This window comes from Neovison vison, chromosome 8, assembly GCF_020171115.1.
Source record: "Neovison vison isolate M4711 chromosome 8, ASM_NN_V1, whole genome shotgun sequence".
NCBI lineage: Eukaryota > Metazoa > Chordata > Mammalia > Carnivora > Mustelidae > Neogale > Neogale vison.
Window position 1 is genome coordinate 112376460 of NC_058098.1, and position 12289 is coordinate 112388748.

Here is a 12289-nt window from a genome sequence, read left to right on the forward strand (position 1 = left end):
AGAAATCTGAGAGGCAAAGTGGGGGCTTTTAGGGGGTAGGAAGGAAAAAATGAAACAAGATGGGATCAGGAGGGAGACAAACCATTAAGGGACTCTTAATCTCACAAAACAAACTGAGGGTTACTGAGGGGAGGGGATAGGGAGAGGCTGGTTGGGTAATGGACATTGGGGCGGGTATGTACTATAGTGAGTGCTGTGAAGTATGTAAGCCTGACGATTCACAGACCTGTATCCCTGAGGCTAATAATACATTATATGTTAATTAAAATAATTAATTAATTAATTTTTAAAAAACGGTAAGATGGGGGGTGCCTGGGTGTCTTGGTTGATTGAACATCTGACTCTTGATTTCACCTTAAGTCATGATCTCAGGGTTGTGAGATAGAGCCCTGAGTCTGGTGCCATACTCAGTGGGGTCTACTTGGAATTCTCTCTCCATCTCCTTCTGTGCACCCCCACTCACTCTCTCTCAAATAAATAAATCTTTTTTTAGTAAAGGTTAAGATGGTAAATTTTATGTTATTTATACTTTACCATAATTATATTATTTTTGATACAAATTCTGATCCTGTAGATCTGGAGTGGGGCTAGAGATTATGCATTTCTGAGGGATCTTTTTAAAATCCCAAAGCCTAGGGTATACCCCATACCCAATCAAATACGACCTGTGATGGCAGAACCCAAGCATAGGTGGGTTTTAAAGCTCCCCGGGTGATTCCAACGTGCAGACGTGCTTGAGAATCTCTCTTCTCCACTGAACAGGTATTCACAAGTAGAATCCATCACAGTTCATTCTAATAATGAAGTGATTAGACAGCCCAGAACAGAGTTTCTCTTTTTTTTTTTTTAAGTTTTTATTTATTTATTTGACAGACAGATCACAAGTAGGCAGAGAGGCAGGCAGAGAGAGAGGAAGGGAAGCAGGCTCCCTGCTGAGCAGAGAGCCTGATGCGGGGCTCAATCCCAGGACCCTGGGATCATGACCTGAGCCGAAGGCAGAGGCTTAACCCACTGAGCCACCCAGGCGCCCCCAGAACAGAGTTTCTCAATCCAGGCTTCACTTTAGAATCATGTGAAGAACATTTAAGAATACTTGTGCTTTGGGGGTGCCTAGGTGGCTCAGATGGTTAAGTATCTGCCTTCGGTTCAGGTAACGACCTCCAGGTCTTGGGATTGAGCCCTGCGACAGGACTGCTTCTCCCCCCCAACTCCTGCTCTCATGCCCTCTCTCTCTCTCAAATGAATAAATAGAATCTTTAAAAAAAAAAAAAAAGAGGATGGCTCGGTGGGTTAAAGCCTCTGCCTTCAGCTCAGATCATGATCCCAGGGTCTTGGGATCGAGTCCCATGTCAGGCTCTCTGCTCAGCAGGGAGCATGTTTCCTCCCCTCTCTCTCTGCCTGCCTCTCTGCCTACTTGTGATCTCTGTCTGTCAAATAAATAAATCTTAAAAAAAAAAGAAAAGAAAAGAAAACTTGTGCTTTGGCTCCAACATTTCCCACCTCCCAAGAGATTCTAATTTAATTGGTTAGAGAGAGGCTCAGGTACTGGGAGTTTCTGAAGCTTCTCAGGTGAATCTAATTGAAAACTCTTAGGTGAGATGCTGCCTGTTAACCCTGGCCTTCTGGTCACCCTGCCTTCTGCTCTCTGATGTAGCCTGCCTGCTTAGATGCCAGCCCTTGTCTGTCCTCTGTGTGAGTCCCAGCGTCCCACACTCTGATGTTGTTCTGATTATCCGTGTAGTAAAGGGTGGCTGATGAGGAAGGGAGCAGAGTAGCAACTGATCAAGAGAATCCAGCAGACGCTGAATGTTTTCAGAATCACCAAGTCACTCCTTTTGTGCCAAATAGCTTCATGCCCAGGAAATTCTGATCTGTGGCCATAAGCTTAAGCCTCACAGATGCATGCCATTCATTACAAACGAAGTCAGGAGAAGGATGATTGATTCACATAACCTTTCCCACTACGGGGGTAGCGTGGGCAGGGCTTTTGGGGAATATGGGTGTGATGGTTTATTTTAGGTGTCAGCTGATGCACAGGGGGCCCAAATATGTGTTTAATTATTTTTTAGTGTTTCTATGAGAATGTTTCCAGATGAGATTAACATGTGAAGGGGTAGACTGAGGTAAAGCAGATGGCCTTCTTCCGTGTGGGTGGGCCTCATCCAGTCCACTGACGGCCTAAATAGAATAAAATCCTGAGTAAGAACAAATTTTCTCTCTCTGCCTGACCATCTTTGGGCTGAGGCATCGATCTTCTGCCTTCAGACTCAGACTTGGAATGGAACTTACACTGTCAGCTCTCCTGCTTCTCAAGGCCTTCAGCCTGGGATTGGAACTCTACCTCAGCCCTCCCGGTCTGGACTTCTCTCGGCCTTCACAACTGGGTAAGCCAATTCTTTAGAGGTATGTATATATACGTATATATATGCTGCATGTGTTTGTATACATAGGTATGTGTGTCTGTGTGTATATACTATATCGAAATGTATTTAAATAGACACTATATATTTATACATTATATATTCATAAATATAAATAAATATTTATATATTATAAATATTACAATTATCTATTCATATATAATATATAAATATATTGTGTTTATATAATATATAAATATATTTAGATATTATATAAATATAAAATAAATATATTTAGATATTATATATATGCCCAATACATATGTATATATACATGTATGCCCAACATATGTATATATATTTCATATATATTTTTATGTTTATATAAATATATTGTATATATCTAAATATAAATATATATATTTAGATATTTTATATATATTTTATATATATATATATATACACCCAACACGTGTACACATTCTATTGGTTCTGTCTCTCTAGAGACCTCTAATATAATGTACCCTAGTAGTATTTCATTCATTCATTCATCATTTAAAAATACATATTTATTGAGAACCTACTATATGCTGTGCACAGTCTGAGGTGCTTGAATAAAATCAGCATGTCCTCTCCCAGCTGTGGATGATAGATACCCTTTCCCAGGTTAGTATCAAAATCCAAAGACTGGTACCTTGGACACAATAGAAGATACAGGTTCTGTGCAGACTAGTGTCAGGTCTTATTAGCAGAGCTTTGACAATCAGGCCAGGTATTAAGTCTCTAGCTGCCATCTGTAACGTTAGACCCAGAGCTTTAGGCAAACTCAGGGGCACAGTGTCACGCAGGGCTAAGGAGAAAACATACTTTACAAACATTGATTGCTTCTTGTTACACCTTGCTAATGTAATCTGCGTTGCAGATCAGAATTAGCATAATATTATGGGTAATGCCAGTAAAAATGGCCTGAGCTACAGCGTTGTTTGCAGCTTTGGTTTTGTTCTTCAGGAAATTGCTTTAGGAAGGGCATAGCAAGACCTTGTATTTTCTGGCCAGAGTTTTAAGGGCAAACAACTTCTTTGCCCTTTCCTTTTTCATATTATAAATCATGAGTAATAGGCTACATCACCGCATCATTTATGATTGCTCCTGGCCAAAGAACATTTAACAAAATTCTGTTAAATCACAGGGTTTGTGGGTTTCATTTTGTTTTGTTTTGTCAGTTCCCTTTGACCTTTCAGATCGAAGCTGTGACTAACAACGTTTGTGCAAATTACGTTGGCGGTGTGCTATTTGTAAAGAACCGAAGCCATGGGCTTTCTAGAAATAGGTCCTTACACACTACACATAAGTACAACTCGTCAGAGTACTAGTTTTCTGCTGATTACATGTTGGCCTCTCTCGTCTGCCGTATTGTACTATAAATCTCTTGCGGGCAGAGGCCTTGCCTGTTCAAGAGGATATATTTCATGCCTGCTGAGCTGTTGGACTTCTTGTGGCTTTTTGATGATTGTTCACTGACTTCCTTTAATACCGAGAAAGACAGACTCCAGGAGGGACCTTAGCCACTGATTCTCCAGGCAGCCAAGGATGCAGATGGGGTCAATGGCATTTTCTGGGCCTGGGAAGGATTTCCTGTTGGGGGTTGGCAAGATGCTTGAATCCCCTCTGCAGCCTTCAACTTGATCTCAATCTCTGGGCACTGGACATGGCTCATTCTCTCACACTCACCTGCTGGCAGACATCCCACACTTGGATGTCTGCTTCGACATTCTGAGCTGAGTCCCCACTTCAGTTCTCTAGAGACCCCTCACCACCAGATCTCTGTCCTGAAAAAAAAATTTTTTTCCTGTCTAGGGTATTCATTCTCATGTCTACTCAAGAGTAAAATAGGATCATTGGCCAAAGTCTTCATTAAACGTGTAATTTTTCCAGATTTGGTAGGGCCAAAAGATGAAGCTGTGGTTTTGATTTTTTTTTTTCCCTCTCCAGCAGAGAAGCAAGAATATGGAGATCACTGTGTTCTTGACCCACTCTGACCCTTTAGAAAACCATTTGTCTCTATGAGGTAGATTGGCATTGACCACAAATAACCCTTATTAATCCAATTTTCACTTTTTCCTGATTTTAGACATTTCCATCATTGTTATCACACCTCTCCAGGTTAATTATAGAGAAAGGCGATGAATTTAAGTGCTTAACTCAAGGATGGTTCAAATTTTAAACTTGCAAGTACTTGAGATTAGGAAACATGAATTGCATGCAAGAGAACTTTATTTTATGTAGCTATTTTTGTGTTTTCCTCAATTAGAATATCTTCATTCTTTTTCTCTGAATATAAAAATAATATTTTCACATTATAAAAAATTCAGGCCATATAGGAATGAATACATGAAGTGAAAATTCTTTACGATCTCACCATCTAACGATTTCTGTGTATCTTCTTAAACGGAGATATAGTTTACACACCATAATATTCAGCCTTTTAAAATGAACTATTAAGAGGTTTTTAGTATATTCACAAGGTTGTACAATCGTCAGTATTATCTAGTTCCAGAACTTTCTCATTATGCCAAAGAAACCCCACTACCTATCAGCAGTAACTTCCCATCCTCTGTCCCCCCCAGTCTCTGCAACAACTAACCTACTTTCTGTCTATGGATTTCTCTACACTCAAGACATCTCTTTTTAATGGAATCATACAACACGCGGTCTTTGATGACTAGAGCCTTTCAGTTAACATAACGTTTTCAAGGTTCACCCACTTTGTAGCATGTATCCATATTTCACTCTTTTTCATGCCTGAACAGCATTCCACTGTCTGGATATACTACATTTTTTCACCCCATTTGTCATTTTTTTATGAATATTTGGATTGTTTCCACTTTGGGATATTATGAATAATGCTGCTATGGACAAAGAATGTACAAGATCTTGTGTGAACATATGTTTTCAATTCTTCTGGCCTAAGAATATTTTAATGAATAACGTTTCAGATTTTTTCTATGCACATCCATATTTACAGATAAATATATGGTTCTATATTGTATTATTGTTCCTATTTATTCCCCTTTACTGTAGGAGAAATGATTCCTATAGGCAATCAGATGGCTACCAAATGACTTCCAACCTAACTATCCCTACCTCCTCATCATGCCCAACGTTTTCTTGCCTTGGCCAATGGCCTGTGAGTGGATATAACACGCACCCTCAACCAAGCAGAAGTTTTAGGGTCATTGTGCATCTCTGTGCATACTCTGCCACGAGTAGGAGATTCAAAATAAGTCAGACCCAGTCTTGTTCTGGGTCCCAGAATAAGTAGAGACAGGAGCTGAAATGCAGCTTACTGTTGTCATTAACATATATATGAAAGAGGAATAAATTATTATTTGAAGCCGCTGAGATTGGGGCGCCATCGTTTCTGTAGCAAAGCTGCCTAATGCATAAATAAATCATTTATAGCTGCTTTTCCCACCTAAGGACGTAGTGCGGACATTTTTTACAGATGTGAACATGTAATAGTGATGCTACCAAAACCGAGATCCAAACAGATTAACTGACTTGTTCCAGGTGACAAAATGAGGAAGAGAGACAAAGTCAATTTTCTATCCCCGTTCTGATTTGCAACACAGTTTTCTAATCAAAGTGAAGAAAAGGGTAATCTTGGACATTTGGGGGAGATTATAGGAGGCTTATAAAGATCCTCCTGCAACTGCATTTTTGTTGGGCTGAAAATTCCCAACTCACTCATGCTGTGCTAATGAGTTAATACTAATTAGAAAATTGTAAAAAACTGAAATATGTGTGTTATGCTTCTTGCAAAAAGTTTTTTTGAAGCGGGAGAGTATGTCCTAAGAATTAATCCTTATTCTTTATCATTGCAGGCTTTGTGTCTGGGATGGATTGCTACTGACAAATAAGTAGTTTTCTGCTTTCAATTCATTTTGCGTGCCTCACCAAACTGCCACTCCATTTTGCATGATTTAGCACAATTGCCTGCCTTTGCCCCAGAGGCTGGGTGCGTAGCCGGCAAGGGGCTGCGGATAGAAAGGAATCTTGGCCAGCATCTGCCCACACTCCGTCTGGTTTAGAGCAGTACTTTCATCTCTTCTTCTATCTTAAACTCATAAATAAATAACAGTTCTGCCTGACTTATTTTCAGAAAGAAAGGATTTTGGTAAGTTACCGCTAATGTTTAATAATAACTGACCCCTTACAATCACCACGGTTGGAGGACTCGATTTTCAGCGCTGATGTCTCTTAGAAGGGACAAAATAGCCACTGGTGGGCTTGAGAAACCTAAACCCAGCAGGCCTATACAGGAAAAGTTTTCCTTCCTTATATTATACTAAATAGGCAAAACTCTGTGAACAATAACTGATTTCCATGCTTTAATAGAGGTAACAACGGGGCGCCTGGGGGTTCAGTTGGTTAAGGATCTGCCTTCAGCTCAGGTCATGATCCCAGGGTCCTGAGATTGAGTCCCACATGGAGCTCAGCATCAGGCTTCCCGCTCAACAGGGAGTCTGCTTCTCCCTCTGCCCCTCCCCCCGCTTATGCTCACTCTCTTTTTCTCTCAAATAGATAAAATCTTTTAAAAAATATAGAGGTGGGGTACCTGGGTGGCTCAGTCGGTTAAGTGTCTGCCTACAGCTCAGGTCATGATCTCAGGGTCCCATAGATCAAGCCCTCATCAGACTGCCTGCTCAGCGGAGAGTCTGCTTCTCCTCCCTCTGCCCGTCCCCCACTTGTGCACACGCACACACACGCACACGCGCTCTCTCTCTCTCAGATAAATAAATAAAATCTTTTTTTTTAAGATTTAAAAAAAAAAAAGATTTTATTTATTTATCTGAGAGAGAGAGAGAATGAGAAAGCATGAGAGGGGAGAAAGTCAGAGGGAGAGCAGACTCCCCATAGAGCAGGGAGACCAATGCAGGACTCGATCCTGAGACTCCAGGATCATGACCTAGGTCAAAGGCATTTGCTTAACCAACTGAGCCACCCAGGTGTCCCTAAATAAAATCTTTTTAAAAATAGATGTAAGAATAGCAGAAGAAAGAAGTTTCTTTTATCAATGTCTTATTTCTCAGAGGTATATATTTACACATAGAAACGTGGGTATATAGCATACTCCCAGAACACTACAGGTGTTAGCTTTTTTTACCACAGCAATTTTCTACTTATTATGGCATAGACCTTTAGAGATCATGTTAGTTTAATCTCCTTAATTTATAAACAAGAAAAATAATACCCTCAGAACTTGAAGGGTATTTCCTAAACCCCCGTCTCCTGACTCCTCACCCAGCACTCCTCTCACTCCATGCCACCTTCTTAGTAAGTGTGCAACCAAGAGGCAATGGCTCAGACCGGTTCAAGATGGGAATAAGATGTCACCATTGAATCTGCTAGAAAGCTGAACCACCAACGCAAGGTGCCCTCTCAGTAAGCAGAAAAAACCCTGTCAAGGACTAGGAACAAAGAATTAAAGTCTTCGCTGGGACCAACACAGGCTTTGTCTGGTAGCAGAGTTATGACAAAGATTCTCCAATGCTCACATTGCCCTCTCCACCTCCAATGGGACAAGGGCTGGTCAGAGACGGTGTCCTCAAGAGCAGTAGAACAAGAAATACTGAGAGGGGGCTGTTGTTAAGACAGTGCAGATATATTAACCGCTGAGCCCAGCAAGATCTGGGCTTCCTCTGTGAGAGCAAAGAGCAATTGTGGTGCCTCTGGTTCTCGTGAGGTTAACGGAATTCTCTTCATCCAGCCAAGACCCTTCAGTGCCTGGAACCAATGGGAGATCAACATTCCCTGGCCAGATTCCCCACAGTGTCCACATTTTGCCATGACCCATGTCCTCTGGAACTGGGAGAAAGGTCAGAGGAAGCAAGATTCTGACACAAGGGGGCAGAGGAAAAACTAAACTCAACAAGTGACCCCGAAATACGACTACGGACTCTGATCCAAGATCAAGCTTGCAAGGGGGAATTAGAAATGCCCTTCAAGGGAGGCTTACATGGGACTTAGTCTATTTGTTTTTAAACCACCAGGTTATTCTTAGGCACAGTGTTTCATAAGGTCCCCAAGATAAGCCAGTGTTTGGAAGGTCAAAAAGCTGAAACACCCAGGCTCGGTAATAGGACTTATGGAAAAAATTAGGTCATCCATGGTTCTAAGGCCCCAGAGGGCCAACAGTCTAAATGGTTTTCTTTTTGAGCTTTCAACAATTGCTTGGGGGGATGGGGTGGGAGAAGCAGCTCAAACTGTAAGACAATGTGGAAAGCAGACCTGGTGTGAATAATCTTAATAGAAAGATCTTTTTTTCTATAAGTAGGAGGACTTGTGCATCAGTAGAATTTTTGGTAGAGACCTCTACATAGATTATTCTTGGCATTTTAAATTTCTTTCCCTTTTCTCCTTTCCCTCAACTCCCCCAAATAGCCTCTGCTCACTGAGAAAACAAATTCAAAATGCCAAATAAATCTTCATTCTTACTAGAAAACTCCAATGTGCTGGCATTCTGTCACTGCTTGTTATTAAGTGATTTGTTTCCAAAATGTAATTTTTTCCCCTTTTTTCTTTCTTTCAAGCTTCCCCCACCTTTGGTGCTCCCAATCAGCTGTTTTTGAAGACTTACCTATTAGGTCAAGGAGAGTTTTATCTGCATATTCCGCTGGAATGCAGAAAGGGAGGTTAAGTGGCAAGATCAAGGACACAAAACCAGCCAGGAGCAGAACCAGCCTGGAGGCCCTACCACCCAGGGTTCCGCATGCCTCATTATTACACAGCCTCTCCAAAACCCGTGCTGAGACTGAAGTTCCTCCAGCTTTTATTGTCACCATTAAAAATATTAATGGACCAAGAATCCAGAAGCCCAACTAGAATCTTCTTGAAATACCTTACCATGGTTGAGGCACACTCAGTGGGATGCATCATTAAACTGCACTGCCCATGGACCAAGCAAGATTAAAAAAAGAAGAAGAAGAAAAGAAAAGAACTCTACTTCTGAAATGAGGGGTGTACTCAAGGGCACCCCCATTATGGTCACCCCTTTATTAACATGGGGGCCCCATTCCCTTAGCACATTGGTGTCAGCCTCATTATTACCAGAGGCAGAAATTATATCTGAGATGTTAAGATATATTGAAGTGCTGGCTTCTCTTCCCTGGGAGGGCATGGGTAAAGCACTCATCTACCTCACCACTCCCTTGCCTTCTATACTTTACAAATTTTTCCTCCCATATTTGTGATGGGAGCCCACTGGGGACCACCAAGGGTTGGATTCAGAAGGATCCTTCTGTTCCCAGGAAGCCAAGCTAAGTGGGCTCCAGGCGTGACCCTGCACTGGGCCCTGAACCTAGGAGCACCTCCCATAACCATTGTAAGCAGTTGGTCTTCCTGACCATGAACGTGCACTGAACGCATCAGAGCTGCTGCCTGAACCTCACGAGTCAGGGCAAAATGGGGCGTGTTCCTGGCCCACCCAAGCTTACTAGTAAGATATCTAGCAATATAGCAACACGACACCCGATTTAGAGCACAAATCTGGTGCTCTAAATCAACATTTGGACTGTTCACGATGAGAAACCGGGGGCTCTAATTTTAAATTCTAATTTTAAGGATTCATACTGAGATGTTTGTTACCAAAGCAGAAAGCCCTCAAAGGTTGATCCTGGATGACATTAACCTGAATCTACCTGGTAATAGCATGCAAAGAAGGACACCTGCTTTCTAATCTCATTTCCATCTGTAGCTAGCCTTGTGACCAAGTCACAAGGCTTCTCTCGGCTGTGGGACTTCCTTATCTGGGGAAAGGCAGTGCCTCCCATTTGAACCACAAGTGCTTCGAAATGACATTACGTAACACGAGTGAAAACACGCGGTAAAATGGGCAGCTCTGTGTTCAAGAGGGAGACAATTATTATGTCTTTGTTCACTTGTGCTAGCATCATGCCTTATGAAAACTTGAGGACTCTGGTTGGCCAGCGCCAATGTCAGCCAGATTTTAATCATCCCCAGCGTATTCTAAAAGCTGTCCATTCTAAGCATCGTCATATGGTATATTTTTTCTCTTTTTAATACCAATAATATATTTGTCTACGTCTTCATAGTGTGTGTGTGTGTGTGTGTGTGCCCGCACACTTGTGTCCTTATCTAAACCTTTCAATGACACAGGAATCTGTTTTCAAGGAATTTTTTTTAAATGTATTTCCTGCTAAGGATGTCTTTTTTTCTCAGACCTTCTCTCCAACATCCACCTAAAATTAAAGGCTGCTGTGCAGGCAGCCTTTTCTTTAACCCTGCCTTGTGATGTTAGGGATGGAAATGCACAGGAATTGCTGAGATGACACCTGTTTGGTTGGGAAGCAGCCCAGACTCAGAACAGAGGCCTCCATTACTCAGCCTAAAACGTGGCCATGGCCTTTGTATGTAAACAAAACCAAACAATAAACAAACAAACAGCAGCAACTACAAAAGCAAAAACCTACAGATTCTCAGCAACTAATTTGCAGTGGAAAAAAGAGAAAGATGAATAAAAGAGATTTAAAAAGAGACTTGAAGTCCTATTTTTTTTTAAAGATTTGCTTATTTATTTGAGAGAGGCAGGGGAGGGGAGAGGCAGAGGGAGAGAGAATCTCAAGCAGACTCCCTGCTGAGTGGGGAGCCTCACGCGGGGCTCAATATCCCGACTCTGTGATCATGAACTGAGCCAAAACCAAGAGTTGGACGCTTAACCAACTGAGCCAGCCAGGCACCCCAAAAAGAGACCTGAGGTCATATTGATATATAACATCCATGAGAAGGACACTTTACCTCTGTAGTATCCTTTCCCCAAACCCATAACTTCAGTCTAGATAATGAAAAAACATCAAATAAATCCCAGCTGAGGGAATTACTACAAACTACCTGATCAATATCAAAGTCATGAAAAACAAGGCCCAGAAGCTGTCACATATTGGAGGAGTCTGAGGATTTGTAATGACTAAACACATTGTGGTGTCCTGGATTCGATCTTGCAACAGGAAAGGGCCTTAGGAGGAAAACTAGGGAAATCTGAATAAAGCCTGTAGGTTAGTTAGTGGTAATGGACCAGCGTTATTCTCTTAGTTTTGACAAATCCGCTGTAATTATGTGAGAAACTGGGTGAAGGGTACATGGAAACTCTCTGTACTCTGTTTGCAACTTTTCTGTAAATCTGCAATTATTCCAAAATAAACAATTTATTTTAAAAAGGAGAGAAAGAGAAATGTAATAAACATTCCAAACAAGATTTATTTGAATCTGGACCAAACTATTTAAAAAATCCGTTCATGAGACAACTAGAAATTTAGCACTGGATATTTGATTATATGAAGAAATTGTTAATTACTTTTAGGTATGCTAATGGTATTATGGTTACATACACATATTTTTTAAAGGAGTCTTTATTTTCGGAGAGACAAATTAAAATATTTATAGATGAGATAATATAATGTCTTGGATTTGCTTCAAAAATAATACAGGAAGAGAGACTTGGTGGGGATATCAGTTAAAAAAGCATGAATAAATGTTGAAAATGGGTGATGGGTATATATAATTCATTACTCTACCTTACCTTCTTTGGATATGTCTTCAGTTCTATAGAATTAAAAATACTGATCCCAATTAAATGTAAAATTCATTATAAAATTATAAAATTCATTATATATTCTAATTAATATAAAAATATTCATTTGGAAAATCCATAATCCTTTTGGGGTTTGGTCATTTTGATCACACAGCATTATCTCTGCTGCTGTACTGGCCACCTCAACCACTTTCCAGTTAATTTCCACTCAGCCTCCTATCCTCACCAAACCCACGGGCCAGCTTCAGGGTCAAAGTCCCCTCTGGATACGTCCACTCACATGGGCTTCTGGAACTTGCTCAAGGATGCTGGAACATCA